This window comes from Brachyhypopomus gauderio, chromosome 3 (assembly GCF_052324685.1).
Source record: "Brachyhypopomus gauderio isolate BG-103 chromosome 3, BGAUD_0.2, whole genome shotgun sequence".
Taxonomy (NCBI): Eukaryota; Metazoa; Chordata; class Actinopteri; order Gymnotiformes; family Hypopomidae; genus Brachyhypopomus; species Brachyhypopomus gauderio.
The window spans coordinates 24,484,447-24,500,650 of record NC_135213.1 but is presented as its reverse complement, the minus strand read 5'-3'; the positions used below and the strand labels follow the sequence as shown (position 1 = coordinate 24,500,650).

Below are 16,204 nucleotides of genomic sequence, written 5' to 3'. Positions count from 1 at the left end.
TAGTTATTGCCACTGATTTAAAGATGTTACTGAGAATCTGTATTTGTTGACTTCTTAAACTCGGTGCATTGTGGTGCAGGGTCTGTATGGGCTTATTGTAGTACGCAGTGTCCTCAGTTCATGTCTCATCTATGTTATTTTGCCAGGCGTGTTTCGTGCACACCTGGTCAGTCATATTTGTAGCCCTCGATGTCGTCAAAACCCGATGAGGCTACAGTTCTCATCACCGTGTCCTCTCCTTTCCACAGCCAGTTCCATAACAATTTACAAACAGATTTCCAGTGGCACCCAAGTCAGTGTCATGAGGCAAACGTCCAGCAGAATCTGAAAGGTGCTGAGCCGATACAGCGGTCCAGATGGCATGTCATGCGTCACTTCAGTCGCAGTCTGGTGGAACTGAAAACAGCATCTCTGCCCACATTGCTTTTTTAACCATTAGAAGCTGAAACTTTAGCATTTTAGAGCACATTCCCATCACATGGCCTTGGCAGAACAGGTTGGCCAGAAGTAGAGGCTTTTGGTCATAAACCAAAGTGAAGTTGGAGTTCAGTCCATAACTTCTCTCCTTCTGACTTTGGCAAGTCAATGATTTGAGAAGTTTGCCTCTTCAGCTAATTAGTCTAAAGATACTTGATCCACAACGTGCACCCTGAGTCTAAGTTTTGATTTTATTTATTATCTTTTTTTTTATTAGCCTGTTTACAATTTTATTGCGAGGCAAAGTAATTCAGGACATACAGGATTAGACAAGCCCATAGCAAAAAAAGCAGGTGTGTAAGGATGTGTGCTGCCAATATATTCTAAATAGAAATGTAATTATAAATTTAATTTAATTATGTTAACATATCTATAATATTTATTTTTTGGGGGGAGGGGGGCCAGACAGCTGCAGGAAACTACTAAGACTACACTCATTTTCTGATTGGGTGATTTGATGTATATACTTTCTCCAGGTATATATAATCTGCAATAAATTATAACTAAAATCTCAGAGGTGCAACAAAAATAACAGTAAGGTAAAGTAACAGGTCATTGTAATGTATTTACATTATATAAATTGCCTAATCATAGAACATTCATATTAGTATAGTACTTGCTACAATTTTCTATCTGGCAAAAGTTTATATGTGGTTGTTTACAATAAGACTGACTCTGTCAGTAAGACATGAATAAATAGATTTATACTTGTATCCATCCAAACTTTTATTCTAATTTATAGCCTATGTTTATTTCAGTATTGATAAAATAATTATTTCTTTTATCTGATGCATGCAATTTATTAGACTGCCAAGTGCTTCTCTTCCACTTATGGAGAGGTTTATCTGTTGTAAACGTGCTTGAACTTTATAATGTGCTTTTTCAGAAATCCACTGCTACTGCTGTTACGTTTCCTGCATAATTGTTGGTCTTCTGTTTGGATGCATCCTCGACTACTTGAGTGGTCAGAACACACTGTATCCCAAGTGAGAGTCTGTTTGAGTCCAATTACCTGCCAAACTGATCAACAGTTTTATTTTGATAATTAAATCAACTGCAACATCAACAGTAAATCTGTAGTAAATCATACCTTGGATTCTGTTTGATTACAGCAAACAGCCCTTTAAGGACTACCCACCTTGCCCACACACACACACACACACACACACCACACACGGTGTTTTGTATCAGTACTTCTAACAGTGAGAAAGGGAAAAAGGCAAATAGATGGCCAAAAATTGAAATAAAACAAATAAAAAGTAACATTTATATATATTCAAGTGACTAATTAATAATAATAACAATAATCATCTATTGATAACCAGTCAAGGGTCTCCACTACACAGTTTTCCTGTCATAATAAGGGCATTTGGTCTCCACAAAGCGTTAAATGCTGAATACATGCATACCTCTCTTTACAGGAAATATAGAATATACAGTTATGGCCAAAATGTTGGCACCCCTGAATTATTTCCAGAAAATTAAGCATTTCTCCCAGAAAATTATTGCAATTACGTGTCACGGTGAGGCGGCCCCCTACCGGCCGCCTCCGTCCACAGCGGCTGTTGTTGTTGTTTGGTGACGTCCCGTGATCCGTCTCACCTGAGGGTCGTTTGTTTGCCTATATATGTCTTGTCTTTGTACCAGTTGACCGCTGGTCATTATATCCTTAATTTGGAGATTTTTTAGGTTTTAGGTTTGCGCACTTTCTATTAAACCATGCTTTTTCCCTGAGACTTGGCATGATCGCTTCCTTTTAGTTGCTCACCCCTGCCCGTCACAGAATGACCAGCCACCCTTCGGAAGCCGCCGAGTCTCTTTTTCTTTCTCCTTCGTTCGTGGTCATGTCTCGTGGTAAGTGTTTGTCTGCGTGGTGTTTTGTTTGAAGAGCTCCGCCGTGCTTTTGTGTTTCGTGTGTGTGTGTGTGTGTAGCACGGCGAGTACCAGGGCAGTCTGCCCTGAGACAGCTCTTCGTGTCCGTTGTATGTTGCGAGAGTTCCGCCGTGCGCTTGTGTGTGCGTGGCACGGCGAGGACCAGGGTGTCTGCCTGGGTAGACTCTCGTGTGTGTTATGAATGTGTGTACATGTCGACGGACGTGTGGACCAGTGTGCGTGCTCGTTATGTTCTATGTTGAACGTTTTATGTGTGACGCGGTTGCCGCTCGTCACTGTCGCCTCGCTCCCCGTGTGTCGTGTGTTTAATGTGGGGAGCGACTGCGGCTCTGAGCGGCGCGCGTCACTGTGTGTTTGTGTAAGCAGAGTGCGCATGTGATGGGTTCCGTCTGTCTGTTTGTACACCGTTTTTTGTTTGTCTAGTATTTGCGTGTGTCCTAGCGTGTTGTCAACTGTTACATGTAATTCCACGCATGCTCCTCCCCTTAAATGTGTGTTTGGGGGGGGGACCGGCTGTGGTCCCGTGCCACTGGGTATGGCACGGAGGGCGTCTGAGGCGCGTTTGTGTGTTATGTTGGTGTGTGTTTGGGTGTGTGTGTGTGTATATGTGTTTCTGTGCAGGTGCTTCCCCTTGGCGGTGTTGTGGTGTTCCTGGACCTTGTGGGGGTCTCCACCTGGCAGGAGCCCCCTTGTGTTGTGGGGTGACCGGAGCCTGGTCAGGAAGAGCCCCTCCCTAGAGGGATGGGGCCCCCGGATGTTTGGGGACCATGGGGCTCCGGTCTGAGAAGCTCCTGCTGGGGATGGAGATCCTCCCTCCTGCCCGGGGTGACCAGGAGGCCCTTGGGGCTGCTCCCTAGCCCGCGTCGGGGGTGCTCTGGGCCTCGGTCTCTGGCGCTCCTGGGTTGGGTGGAGGAGTCCACCGTGCGATGAGGGGCCCCGGGAGGGGTTGGCTCCCCAGGAGGCTGGGGTGACCCCTAGCCAAGGGCCGGGGTCAGCTCTGGGAGGAGGTAGGTCCAGGAGGAGAAGTAGCCACGCCTCGGGGAGGTAACCTGCACCCACACACACACTAAGGACGACAAAGGAGTCGTAGCTCCTCATCCGCACACCCTTGGGGCTCTCTGGCTAAACGGCAGTTAGGGCGTGAGGGCCCTGTGACCGACCGGGGCGTGGTTTTGTGTTGTTAACGGCCCGGTCGGTCCAGGGTCCCGCCCGGGGAGGTGAGCTGCTTTTGTGTTTTATGTTCCAGCTCCTGGACGGCAGGAGGTGTGTTCCTGCCTGTCTCTGCCTTCCAGCCCCTTCATGTTTTGTGTGCAGCCGCTGTGTGCCACAAACCCAGTGGAGGGGAGTGCGGCTTGGTGGGGGGGTCTGTCACGGTGAGGCGGCCCCCTACCGGCCGCCTCCGTCCACAGCGGCTGTTGTTGTTGTTGTTTGGTGACGTCATGTGCGTCCCTCAGGTGGGCGGAGCCCCTGATCCGTCTCACCTGAGGGTCGGTTGTTTGCCTATATATGTCTTGTCTTTGTACCAGTTGACCGCTGGTCATTATATCCTTAATTTGGAGATATTGCACGGGTTTTAGGTTTGCACACTTTCTATTAAACCATCCTTTTTCCCTGAGACTTGGCGTGATCGCTTCCTTTTAGTTGCTCACCCCTGCCCGTCACATTACGCACGTTATGTTATAAATGTTTATTTTGTTTGTGTGTATTGGAAGAACACAAAAAACAGACGAAAAAAAGGCAAATTGACATAATTTCACACAAAACTCCAAAAATGGGCTGGACAAAATTATTGGCACCCTCAACTTAATATTTGGTTACACACCCTTTGGAAAAAATAACTGAAATCAATCACTTCCTATAACAATCAACAAGCTTCTTACACCTCTCAACTGGAATTTTGGACCACTCTTCTTTTGCAAACTGCTCCAAGTCTCTCATATTTGAAGGGTGTCTTCTCCCAACAGCAGTTTTAAGATCTCTCCACAGGTGTTCAATGGGATTTAGAGCCGGACTCATTGCTGGGCACTTTGAAACTCTCCAGCGCTTTGTTTCCATCCATTTCTGGGTGCTTTTGAAGTATGTTTGGAGTCATTGTCCTGCTGGAAGACCCATGACCTAGGATGCAAACCCAGCTTTCTGACACTGGGCCCTATGTTGTGACCCAAAATCCTTTGGTAATCTTCAGATTTCATGATGCCTTGCACACAGTCAAGGCACCTAGTTCCAGAGGCAACAAAATAACCCCAAAACATATTTGAACCTCCACCATATTTGACTGTAGGTACTGTGTTCTTTTCTTTGTAGGCCTCATTCAATTTTAGGTAAACAGTAGAATGATGTACTTTACCAAAACGCTCTATCTTGGTCTCATCTGTCCACAAGATGTTTTCCCAGAAGGATTTTGGCTTACTTGCATACACTTTGGCAAATTGCAGTTTAGATTTTTTATGCCTCTGTCTCAGCAGTGGGGTCCTCCTGGGTCTCCTGTCATAGCGTTTCATTCCATTCAAATGTCGACGGATAGTTCGAGCTGACACTGATGCACCCTGCGCCTGCAGGACAGCTTGAATTTCTTTGGAACTTGATTGGGGCTGCTTATTCACCATCGGCACTATCCTGTGTTGCAACCTTTTATCAATTTTTCTCCTCTGTCCACATCCAGGGAGATTAGCTAGTGCCATGGGTTGTAAACTTCTTGATTATGTTGCACACCGTGGACAAAGGAACATAAAGATCTCTGGAGATGGACTTGTAACCCTGAGATTGTTGATATTTTCCCACAATTTTGGTTTTCAAGTCCTCAGACAGTTCTCATCTCCTCTTTCTGTTCTCCATGCTTAGTGTGGCACACACAGACACACACAATGCAAAGATTGAGTCAACTTCTCTCCTTTTTATCTGGTTTCAGGTGTGATTTTTAAATTGCCCACACCTGTTATTTATCACAGGTGAGTTTGAATGAGCGTCACATGCTTCAAACAAAGTTATTCATTTTTTCAATTTTGAAAAGGTGCCAATAATTTTGTCCGACCCATTTTTGGAGCTTTGTGTGAAATTATGTCAAATTTGCCTTTTTTCCTGTTTTTTGTGTTGTTCCAATACACACAAAGGAAATTAACATGTGTAAAAAAAAAAACATGCGTAATTGCAATAATTTTCTGAGAGATATACTTCATTTTCTGGAAAAAAATCAGGGGTGCCAACACTTTAGGCCATGACTGTATATACAGTTGTGATCAAATTTATTCAACCCCCAATGCTGCGAAGGGTTTTATGGAATTCAGTGCACATTTGTAATTGTGTTCATAATGAAATCTTACAAGGACTTGTTAAAGAACTAAATGCAACTAAGATAGCATCAATTTTTTTTGTCATAAAGTATTAAATGGCCTTTTTGTGATTTCTTCATTGACACAATTATTCAACCCCTTTACGACTACCACTCCTAAGAACAGAGGTTCATTCCAGTGTTTTCCATCAGGTATTGAAAACATCTGTGGATGTCAACGAGCAGCAATCAAGCATGATAAGCAACAATTAGGCAGATTTAAAAGGACTGTGATACTCAGCTCCTTCTAGACATCTACTGGTGTGTTTCCAAGCATGGTGAAGGCAAGAGAATGGTCCCAGAAGACAAGAGAAGAGGTTATTGCTCTTCACAAGAATGGCAATGGATATAAAAAGATTGCAAAGTTGTTAAATATTCCAAGAGACACTATCGGAAGTATCATTCGCAAGTTCAAGTTAAAGGGCACAGTGGAAACGTTACCTGGTCGTGGCAGAAAGAAGATCCTGACCGCGACTGCTGTGCGCTACCTGAAGCGTAATGTGGAGAAAAATCCCCGCGTGACTGCTAAGGAACTGAAAAAAGACCTGTCAGATGTGGGCACTGAAGTTTCAGCTCAGACAATAAGGCGCGCACTGCATAACGAAGACCTCCATGCCAGAACGCCCAGACGCACCCCCTTGCTGACTCCAAAGAACAAGAAAAGTCGACTGCAGTATGCCAAAAGTCATGTGGACAAGCCACAAAGGTTTTGGAACAGTGTACTGTGGTCAGATGAAACTAAATTAGAACTGTTTGGGACAATGGACCAGCGCTATGTTTGGAGAAGGAAGAACCAGGCTTATGAACAAAAGAACACCTTGCCTACTGTGAAGCATGGCGGGGGGTCAATTATGCTTTGGGGCTGTTTTGCTTCTAATGGTACAGGAAAGCTTCAACGTGTGCAGGGTACCATGAATTCCCTTCAGTACCAGGAGATCTTGGAGGAAAATGTGATGGAGTCAGTCACAAACCTGCGGCTTGGGAGACGTTGGACCTTCCAACAGGACAATGATCCGAAGCACACATCCAAGTCCACTAGAGCAGGGGCGTTGCCTGGGTATGTAAAGATCCGGGGCTCAGCCCAATTTTATATATATATATATATATATATATATATATATATATATATATATATATATATATATATATAGTAATATATATATATTACAATGCGTACCCTGATATATAATGTTTAACACTATAATATGGAGTTTTTTTTTTTTAACAAAGGGTGCACAAAATCTGCAGAATGACTGTTGGTGACCTAAAGATAGTGAGCTTGTACTAAAGGACATGGACCAGGTATATTCCATTAGTAAATCCATTCCTCAATAAAGTATGCAAATCAGTATGTCAACAATGGATTTCATGCAACTGTGTAATAATGTAAACAATTCACTTGTTTCTAAATTGTTCTTTTACCTTTTATGACACACAAACAAATTATTGAAAGAAACATTAATAATTATTAGTGCTAAGGGGTCTACACAATTAATACTCTTTAAGAATTACTTATTATCTATCCTGTATGTTTTTGCACAGTCTTTCTTCTCCTAACCTGTTCTTTCTTTAGATCAGTCCAGTCCTGATCAGTTCATTTCAGGTCTCTCCACATTTCATATTTCCTCTCTCTCCACCCTCTCTTCTACCCTGTTAAATAGTAATTCAAGAAAGTATGCTTAAAATAAAGCTGGAAACAATATTTTAAATACAAAAGACTGTGCTAAAACAAACTACATCTGGCATTATTTTGCTAGTCTTCATACTAAAAACATGTGTATTTTATTAATAATGTGTTTATTAGACATTGTTTTCCATACCACTTGTATTGTCTTCTCCCATCTCCCATCTCCTCTCCTCTCCAGTTCTCTCCTCTTTCCTCTCTTGTTGTCTGTTCTCCTCTCCTGTTGTCTGCTCTCCTGTTGTCTGTTCTCCTCTCCTGTTGTCTGTTCTCCTCTCCTGTTGTCTGTTCTCCTCTCCTGTTGTCTGTTCTCCTCTCTAGTCCTCTCTAACACTTCAAATTCCTCAGGTTGTTCTAAGTCACTTTGCTTTTCTCCCTCTTCTGTACTCCCTTTCTTGTCTGTGGTATTAGGAAATAAATTACACCACAATACTTGAGATTTGAACAAACTCTAACAAACCCTAACCCTCAACTATTAAAAGTAAATTATTTTTTGTGATATGCTGTGCTGTGTAAACTCAATAAAGGATTGTTTATTAGCTGATCAGCTGGCTCCAGTGGAAAACACACAATTTTAGGGCAGTGACCAGGGTTAAGAAACTGCTTTAAACTACCATCATAAAGTATTGTACTAAATTCTGGCTATCCACAACGTCTACCTTCTAGCTAACTAGTTAGCTAAATTGAATTTCATTCATTATAGCTTACAGTCCTACAATCCTAAATTATTAAACACAATTTGAAAATGAAATAGTTATTAGCTTATCAGGTACATCAGGGCACGTTGAACATACTAACTATAACTATAACTAGCTATAACATAACTAGCTATATAAGTTTTTTTTTCCACAAACCTTCACTACCTAAGCTACCTAGGTTAACTATCTATGTCGGTTAACTAACTAGGTTAGCTAACTAATTCCGAAGCTGACTAGTGACAAGCTGCATTTTATTAAGCACACAGTGGGTTTGATCTGTGTTTTGATTCGGAGACGTGTGTTTTTAACCAGCTATCAGATAGCTCCACAAACAATGTCATCACAGTTTACATAGTTCACTACCGTTACCTTTCTCCAAAATGTCATCACAGTTTACATAGTTACCTTTCTCCACAATGTCATCACAGCTTACATAGTTCACTACCGTTACCTTTCTCCACAATGTCATCACAGTTTACATAGTTCACTACCGTTACCTTTCTCCACAATGCCATCACAGTTTACATAGTTCACTACCGTTACCTTTCTCCTTGAAAAAACGCCGTATATCCATTTTCATTCACCCTCAGCTACCTGCAACCTGCTGCCAAAAATGGCTAGAGCGCATGTGCGCTCCCCCACGGGGGTGGGGGTGGGCTCTCCTCCGCGCCCGCAAAACCAGCAAGCTGATTGGCTGTTTCTCCTGAAAGGCGGAACTTTATCCTTGAAGCGGCACTGTGATTGGCGTTAAGAGATTTCCTATTCTCACAGCAGCACTGGCCTCCTCATTAATAATACAGCTGAGCGAAAAGGTTCGGGGCTACGGGATAATCATTCGGGGCTGAAGCCCCGGAAGCCCACCCCAGGCGACGCCCCTGCACTAGAGCATGGTTGAACATGAAAGGCTGGAACATTCTAGAGTGGCCATCGCAATCACCAGACTTAAATCCAATTGAGAACCTCTGGTGGGACCTAAAGAAGGCAGTTGCAGTGCGCAAGCCTAAGAATGTGACTGAACTGGAGGCTTTTGCCCATGAAGAATGGGCTAAGATACCCATAGGTCGCTGCAAGACACTTGTGTCAAGCTATGCTTCACGCTTGAAAGCTGTCATAACTGGAAAAGGATGTTGTACTAAGTACTAAAAAATAATGTCACTAGGGGGTTGAATAAAACTGATAATGATGTGAGCACAGTAAAGACATTTGTGGTTATTCCATCATAAATATTATGTTATGTTTGTCTAATTTATAAGTGCCTCTTTGATATAATTGTAAATAAGATGACTGAAATGATCAAAATCAATGTCAAACTGGCCAAAACACTTTATTTCAGTGGGGGTTGAATAAATTTGATCACAACTGTAGGTCAGTTACATTTTCTTTATTCATCTCTTATAATCAAAGTAATGTGTGTTGCCTCAAGGCTGAGGGAACTACTAGATGATAGAATGTTAAATGGAAACCCAAATGGAGCCATCAGACCATCTTCAATACTGCAGCCAATCATCTGGATTCACTTTAGCAATAATATGAAAACACAAATGGGGTGTGAGTGACATTTTAAAGTCAAACACTGCAGTGGACTCTGGACATGAAAGCTGCTTCCAATACAGGATCACAGACCCTGCACCACGGCAACTGTACCTGAAAAAAAAACAATGTTTCCCTTACAAGTTCGACAATCCTTAAAAAGTGTATCTGACGATCTGTACAAGAAGAATGTCCTGTTGTTGTAAAGTTTTCCATTAGTGCAAAGCTACAAGCAATGGAAGCTGACATATGGAGCCAATCAAGAGGGCTCCCAAGAGAGGGGAGGGGTGGGAGGGGGGTGGGGGTGGCAGCCATCTAATAATCTGAAGCCCTGCAACAAGAGCACTGTACCAGTGTACCAGTGCACCACTGTACCACTATACCAGTGTACCACTGAACCAGTGTACTGGTGTTCCAGTGTACCACTGAATCACTGTACCAGTGTACCAGTGCACCACTGTACCACTATACCAGTGTACCACTGAACCAGTGTACTGGTGTACCAGTGCACCACTGTACCACTATACCAGTGTACCACTGAACCAGTGTACTGGTGTTCCAGTGTACCACTGAATCACTGTACCAGTGTACCAGTGCTGAAGTGGGCTGCAGGAAACTCTAAACCCTGAAATGTGTTGGAGTGAGTCGTGCTGCTCTCCAAGCTTAAATAACGTCACGCCCCATGCTGCTTTGAAATGGAAATATTACCCCAAAACACACTAAATGCAACATGTCATCATTTTGGGACGTCCCTTTGGAGAACATAGTGAAACTAGAGTCACTGGTCATAAAATGTAGTAAAGTCTATTCACACACAGGCACTGTGCACGCATGCACCTGAAGGCCTGGCCTTGCCTGTGAGCTGAGGGTTGCAGTCACATTTAATCAGAAATGCTGGATTGAATCAGGCAGGCATGTTTTATGTTCTAGCATCATCAAAATCACTTTAAGTATTTCATTTAAGTAGGCCTACGGCGTCTGTCATTAACAGGAATATTTTACACAGTTATGTTGTGCTGCTTTACTGTAATTTGACAGCATGAATTTTGCAAAAGGATATTTAATACAATATAGCCTACAGAGCTACTCAGATAAAAAAAAAAAACTATTCCATACATTCTATTGACAGCATTATTCAGGGTAACCGGATAACTATTTGTATAAAATCTTTGTATGTGAAATCAGATAGAAAAACAACACAGCTCAATTACTGTTATTTGAGTAATTCCCCTTAAGGGTTTCGTTCTTGGATCTGACACATGTGGTCTGGAACGCGTTCTCTGTTCACTCCCTTGCCTTCATGGAAAAAGTCGGGCTGCCAACAACACTTATTCTTTATTATTACCTTGCCTTTCATCCAGGCGTCCGTTTGGCCCCCAAAATTTCCCGATCTTTATTAGGTACTGCGGGCATGAGGGAAACGATTTACCATATTTTTTGTTGGATTTTCAGGTGACCCACTTGATGGGCTTTGGTCTACGGTTGGTTGTTGAGTTTGTTTTGGAGTGCTTTCCTGATCATTTCATCAGGCTATGTTTGACAGATGTTTTATGTTTGACAGAATTTGAACTATTATTTGTCTTATGTTGATGTATAATGTGGTTTGTGGTTCACTGGAAATGGCACTCATGTAAGCGTTGTTCTTGTTTTGTCAATGTGCAAATATTTTCGAAGTAAATAGCTAGCTTATTTGGCACAAACGCACACGCACAAACACACACAGAACCGCGTGTGTCCAGGTGGAGCCGGCTGTGTGAGTGTCCCAGTGTGAACACAGTCAGTTAGCGGAAAGAGCAGTGAGTCACAGGCCGGGTCTTTTACAAGTTGTTCATTCAGTGCCAAGCAGCACAGGACATGGTGTTTTCCCACACTGTACGCCACAATACCAGCCTTTATCACGCGCCCCTTTGATTGGGGAGAAAAGTGAAACAAAGAGAGCCTTGCAGATGTTAAGGTGCATTGCTTTCTGAAGGATCTGTGCCTCCTGAAAAGGGTCGCTTTCAAAGATCCAGATTTCTGAACGTCTGTTACGGTGTCACATCCTCAGCCCTTGTAAGAGATTTCAACAGCTGACATTGAAAGACAGCGTCGATGAGAGGGGAAAAGGTTCCTTGTCCACAGTTGAACGTAACAGAAATTGCATTGAGTGAAGTTCTGTTGGAAATGTCATGACTTAATGAGAGCGTTTGTTATTCGTCCTCTTTCATATTGGCCTGGCAGAACATCTAAGGGAACCACAGAACCATCTGAGCTTTTCTGTTTCTGCTTACTGCAAGACTCCGAACAAGTCTTGGAGTAACAGTGCTTGTTAGTCTAGTCTTGCCTTTTGGCCTCGGCTCCCCTCAGGAACCTCTCGTCTTTGTTAATTGTTTCCACGGATGTTATCATAATTCTTTACGTGCTCGAGAGGACTGGGGACAAGTAGGAGGCCCGTGGGAAAGCGCACTCAGCCCGTTTCATTGAGAATCTCGCTAAGTTCCCTTCGCTGGAACTCATAGCGAAGTCGAGTTAAATTTCTGAAAACTGGAAAAAATTTGAAGATTTCCTTTAAGAAAAAAACAATCTAGTTCATATCCACATGCAGTGACTTGCTCCAACACCACTTAAACATTGTGTTTTCCAAACATAGAAAACTATGGATTTCATGAAATATTATATGGTCTCTAAAAAGCTGATTTATTAGCCACAGCAAGCCAGGGCCATGGGTTTGCGGATGGTGTAGGAATATTTCTAGGGCCGGTAGGCAGCCTGTGGGTTGCTCGTTTGACTCAGTCAGGTTCCCACAGTGGATAAATAAACCACAAAGTATGGATACACTCAGAACACTACACAGAAACGACTGCCTTTTACAGGGCAACCGCAGGAATGTCCCCTCTACACCGACAGCCCCTATTACTGTAATCGGTCAAAGTTTGGGTTGTTTTATAATTTCGTATTTACGCTAAGAAAATGTGATTTAGTGCATCTTTTTGATGTAGTTGTTAATGGCTCCAAGCGAATGGTTGGAATGTGGATTAGTGCTTTTTGTGTTTGCATTGACAGCAATCATTTAACAGAACCAACTGGAGAGTGAAAGAATAATACAGTATAACGATGTGAAAACTTATATTGTTTTACTCGATCGGTCAATGAACACGTTATGACTCACGCTCATATCTAGCAAGGCAGGGTGCTATAATCACTTCATTTCTTTATTTATATAGGTACTACTACCTACTTGTAAAAGTTAAAAAAGCTGAATTAGAAGGTCATATTAAATATGCTTTGTATCCATTACTCACAGCATCAGTGATCACACATCCGGAAATGGATGTGTCCCTTGTTTACTGTAAGTCAGCTCAGTTACACAATACACTCATTTAAAAAGCTTTATGAAATATCAACCTCTTTTCAAGATGTCTGAGCTATTGCCAGTGGGGTATCCAGTAACTCTATTTGGTGGTGTTGAATTTGCTACTTATGTTCAGTGTTAAAGATGCAGGCCTGCCAAGCGCACTCATACAAAGATGATTACTCTACCTGTATGAAGCATGCTAAACGTCTCAGCGCCCTCTTTCTGGGCAAAAGCTATATGACAGCAGAGGAATCTGTAAAGCTCGTATCTCAAATTACGAGAACAAGGAGTACATGGTTTGAGTTACTGCATCCTGGCAGAGAATAGATTTTGAGTGAACAGCAGAGGTGGGACCAAGTCAGTGTTTTGCAAGTCTCAAGTAAGTCCAAGTCTTTATACCTCAAGTCCCGAGTCAAGTCTCAAGCAAAGACACTCAAGTCAAGTCAAGTCTCGAGTCAAGACAGGCAACAGTCAAGTCAAGTCCCAAGTCTGAAACTTGGAATTTCAAGTCCTTTCGAGTCTTTTTTTTATTTTTTTTTTACCAATGTTGCAGGTATATTTTAAATGTAAATAATAGACATGCGTTCTTTTTTAAATCTGTATTTTTCTCAAATCTTGATAAAACATGTGCAACTGAAAACACGAAGTATAAAAAAAATTAAGATTACACCTCTTTATTGCACAGTTCAATTTGTTAAACTTAGCTGCAAAAATATTCATACTTTAAACTACAATTTTCCAGAAATAAATATTCTGTGAAAAAGTCATAAGTAGAACTCCATGTTCAAATAAAAAGTGCTGATATTTTCACAGTACAATACAAAGAACCATAACAGCATTTTCCCTCTCTTCTCTTATCTGGTTTCTTGGAGAACATGTGTGAGTGACACAAGACAAACAAATATAAGAACTGAACAATTAACAGGAATCTGCAACTTTAGACATTTCAGTAAACTATTCTGCATTGCATTTGCTGGCCAAAAGTCTGTATGTCATTTGTGCACGATGAATGATGTCCCCATAGCTGAAAACTCGCTCCACTTTTGTCAATATATTTTTTTCTCGACGTAGATGTCTTCAAATACACAATCCATGCTGAGATAGAACTGGATATTATGATGGTGACAGAGAGAGGCTCTCTTCCCCGAGTTCAGATACAGAACCCAGGGTTGCCAACTCTCACGCATTGAGCGTGAGACACACGCATTTGACCGTCTTCACACGCTCTCACGCCACACATCCGATTTCTCACGCCGGAAAAAATCTAGTTTATTTACCTCTGATCCACATCTATGATTCAATGAGTTACTAGTTCGCTCTGGCACCAACCACTGGCGATCGATCGATCGCGATATAATACTTAATTTGTGTCCATTTTACACCCCGCCCGGTAAAAATTTACGTTCGCCAACCCCCCATTTGATTGGTTGTGCTGCAGCTCATGCACACACACACACGTACAGAGTGTGGAAAAGCAGAGGACTGGTCTGCGTCAGAAGGACGGAAATTAAATTAATGGGGCGCACTTTATAAATATTAATATGCGTTTTAAAATTTAGATTTGGGGTAAAAAAAATCAAGTCTTTGCAAGTAAACAGGTTCAAGTCCAATTCAAGTCCCAAGTTATTGGTGTAAAAGTCCAAGTCAAGTCTAAGTCTCTGAATATTTTTTCAAGTCAAGTCAAAAGTCTTAATATTAATGACTCGAGTCTGACTCGAGTCCAAGTCATGTGACTCGAGTCCCCACCTCTGGTGAACAGGCCCTGTACGGAAAATATGTAGTGTCTTCATCCTCTTGAATAAATACCAGCACCACTGAATTATTTGGAAAGCTTGAGCAACTAAAGTGAATATCTTATAGTTAGAATCAAATATAGTTTAAAACAGTACACATAATAATATAGTAGTAGTAGTTCTATAATTAGTAGCTCCTGTAAACGCTAAAGTGCGGTGTGGATGTTGAAGTCACTCTCTAACATCAACAGGTTTGACCTAGCTTGTATTTGTTTGAATTCCTTGTTTGCTTCTTCAAACCACTGCACCAGAAGCGCTTTCGCAAGCTGCGGTCGATTATCCAGAAAGGCCATATTCATCTGAACATTTCCACTACGATGCACCCTGCGGTGGCAAAACTGTCAGACTGCTGCTTTCAGAGAACAGGAGCAACAGTTCTGCATGGAACAATGAGACCCACACCAAAGACACACCGAAAGCAAAACGCGTTTCTTCTATGTTTTTTTCTGAAGTAACCACTAGATGTCGCCATGTCTACACGTTTCATTTTCACACATTTTCAAGCGAATTTACTTTCGCTTTGAAATCTAATTTGAACATCCGCATACTCAAAGAGAAGAAGATATTTTGCACATCACACTAACACTTCTGCTTAACAATAAACTGTCTGCAGAGTAACTCTGGGTCCATGAACGCCTTAGACCTTTGTGTAGATTACATGTGTTTTAGTTTACATTTCAGGCTGGTTATTTTAAGATTTTTTGCTGCAACGTTAAGGCCTAACCCGCAATTCCTTAGTGTCATAAATCCACCGTCATAATTGTCCAGTGAGTGCAGAAGGTATTTTGTTAATTTCGAGCCAGATGTTTTCACTGACTAAAGATGAGCCCATCCGATGTTTCACAGTTCTTCCCATTTTAAACGAACCTACTATGCAGCCATGCATTAAGACAACCATTAAATCATACCTGGATTAGATTTATGTTGATATGGCCTCAGCATCTCCCAGTACGTCTTACCTCTGCCGAGGGTTACAAATGTTATTAGCAGACATTTGACGACTGCATTCTGTGCTCTGGACTCCTCAAACCTTATAAGCTCTGCTGATGGTGGTAGTGCATTCATAGCAAATAACCCCGCCGTACACCACAGCCATCTCCAGCTCACAAAGGACATTGGAGCCGCACGTGTGCCGTTCATTTTCTCCATTACTGGGAAGTAAAACTAGTCCTTTCACTGGATGAATCAAAGGAACGCCGTTCATTGGCAATTATAATGGTAGTCGGTGAATAAATGAATAGGGTTTATTTGCAGTGTCTTTGATCCGAGATCAGCAGCAAAGCAAATGAGAGAACTGCTGTGTCTTTATGGTGTTGAGATTTATTTGTCTTTTGTTCTACGTCTGTTTCATAGAAAGGGAAAAAAACAACTTCCTCGTGTAATCATGTATTTGAACTGATTAACGCCACCCCCAAACTAATTTAAATGTAAGTTAAATCCGTTAGTGCTGAACGTTTGCTATTTAGTGAG

At 42.0% G+C, this 16,204-nt stretch overlaps 1 long non-coding RNA gene across 1 annotated transcript; it reads right to left on the bottom strand.

Moving 5' to 3' along the window:
- Positions 1-7,242: 7,242 nt before the first annotated feature.
- On the bottom strand, positions 7,243-8,957 carry LOC143510819 (uncharacterized). The gene is made up of 2 exons (XR_013130089.1): positions 7,519-8,957; positions 7,243-7,348 (listed from the first exon to the last, which is right to left on the bottom strand). It is a non-coding gene; the product is annotated as an uncharacterized LOC143510819 (long non-coding RNA).
- Between the last annotated feature and the right edge of the window lie 7,247 nt (positions 8,958-16,204).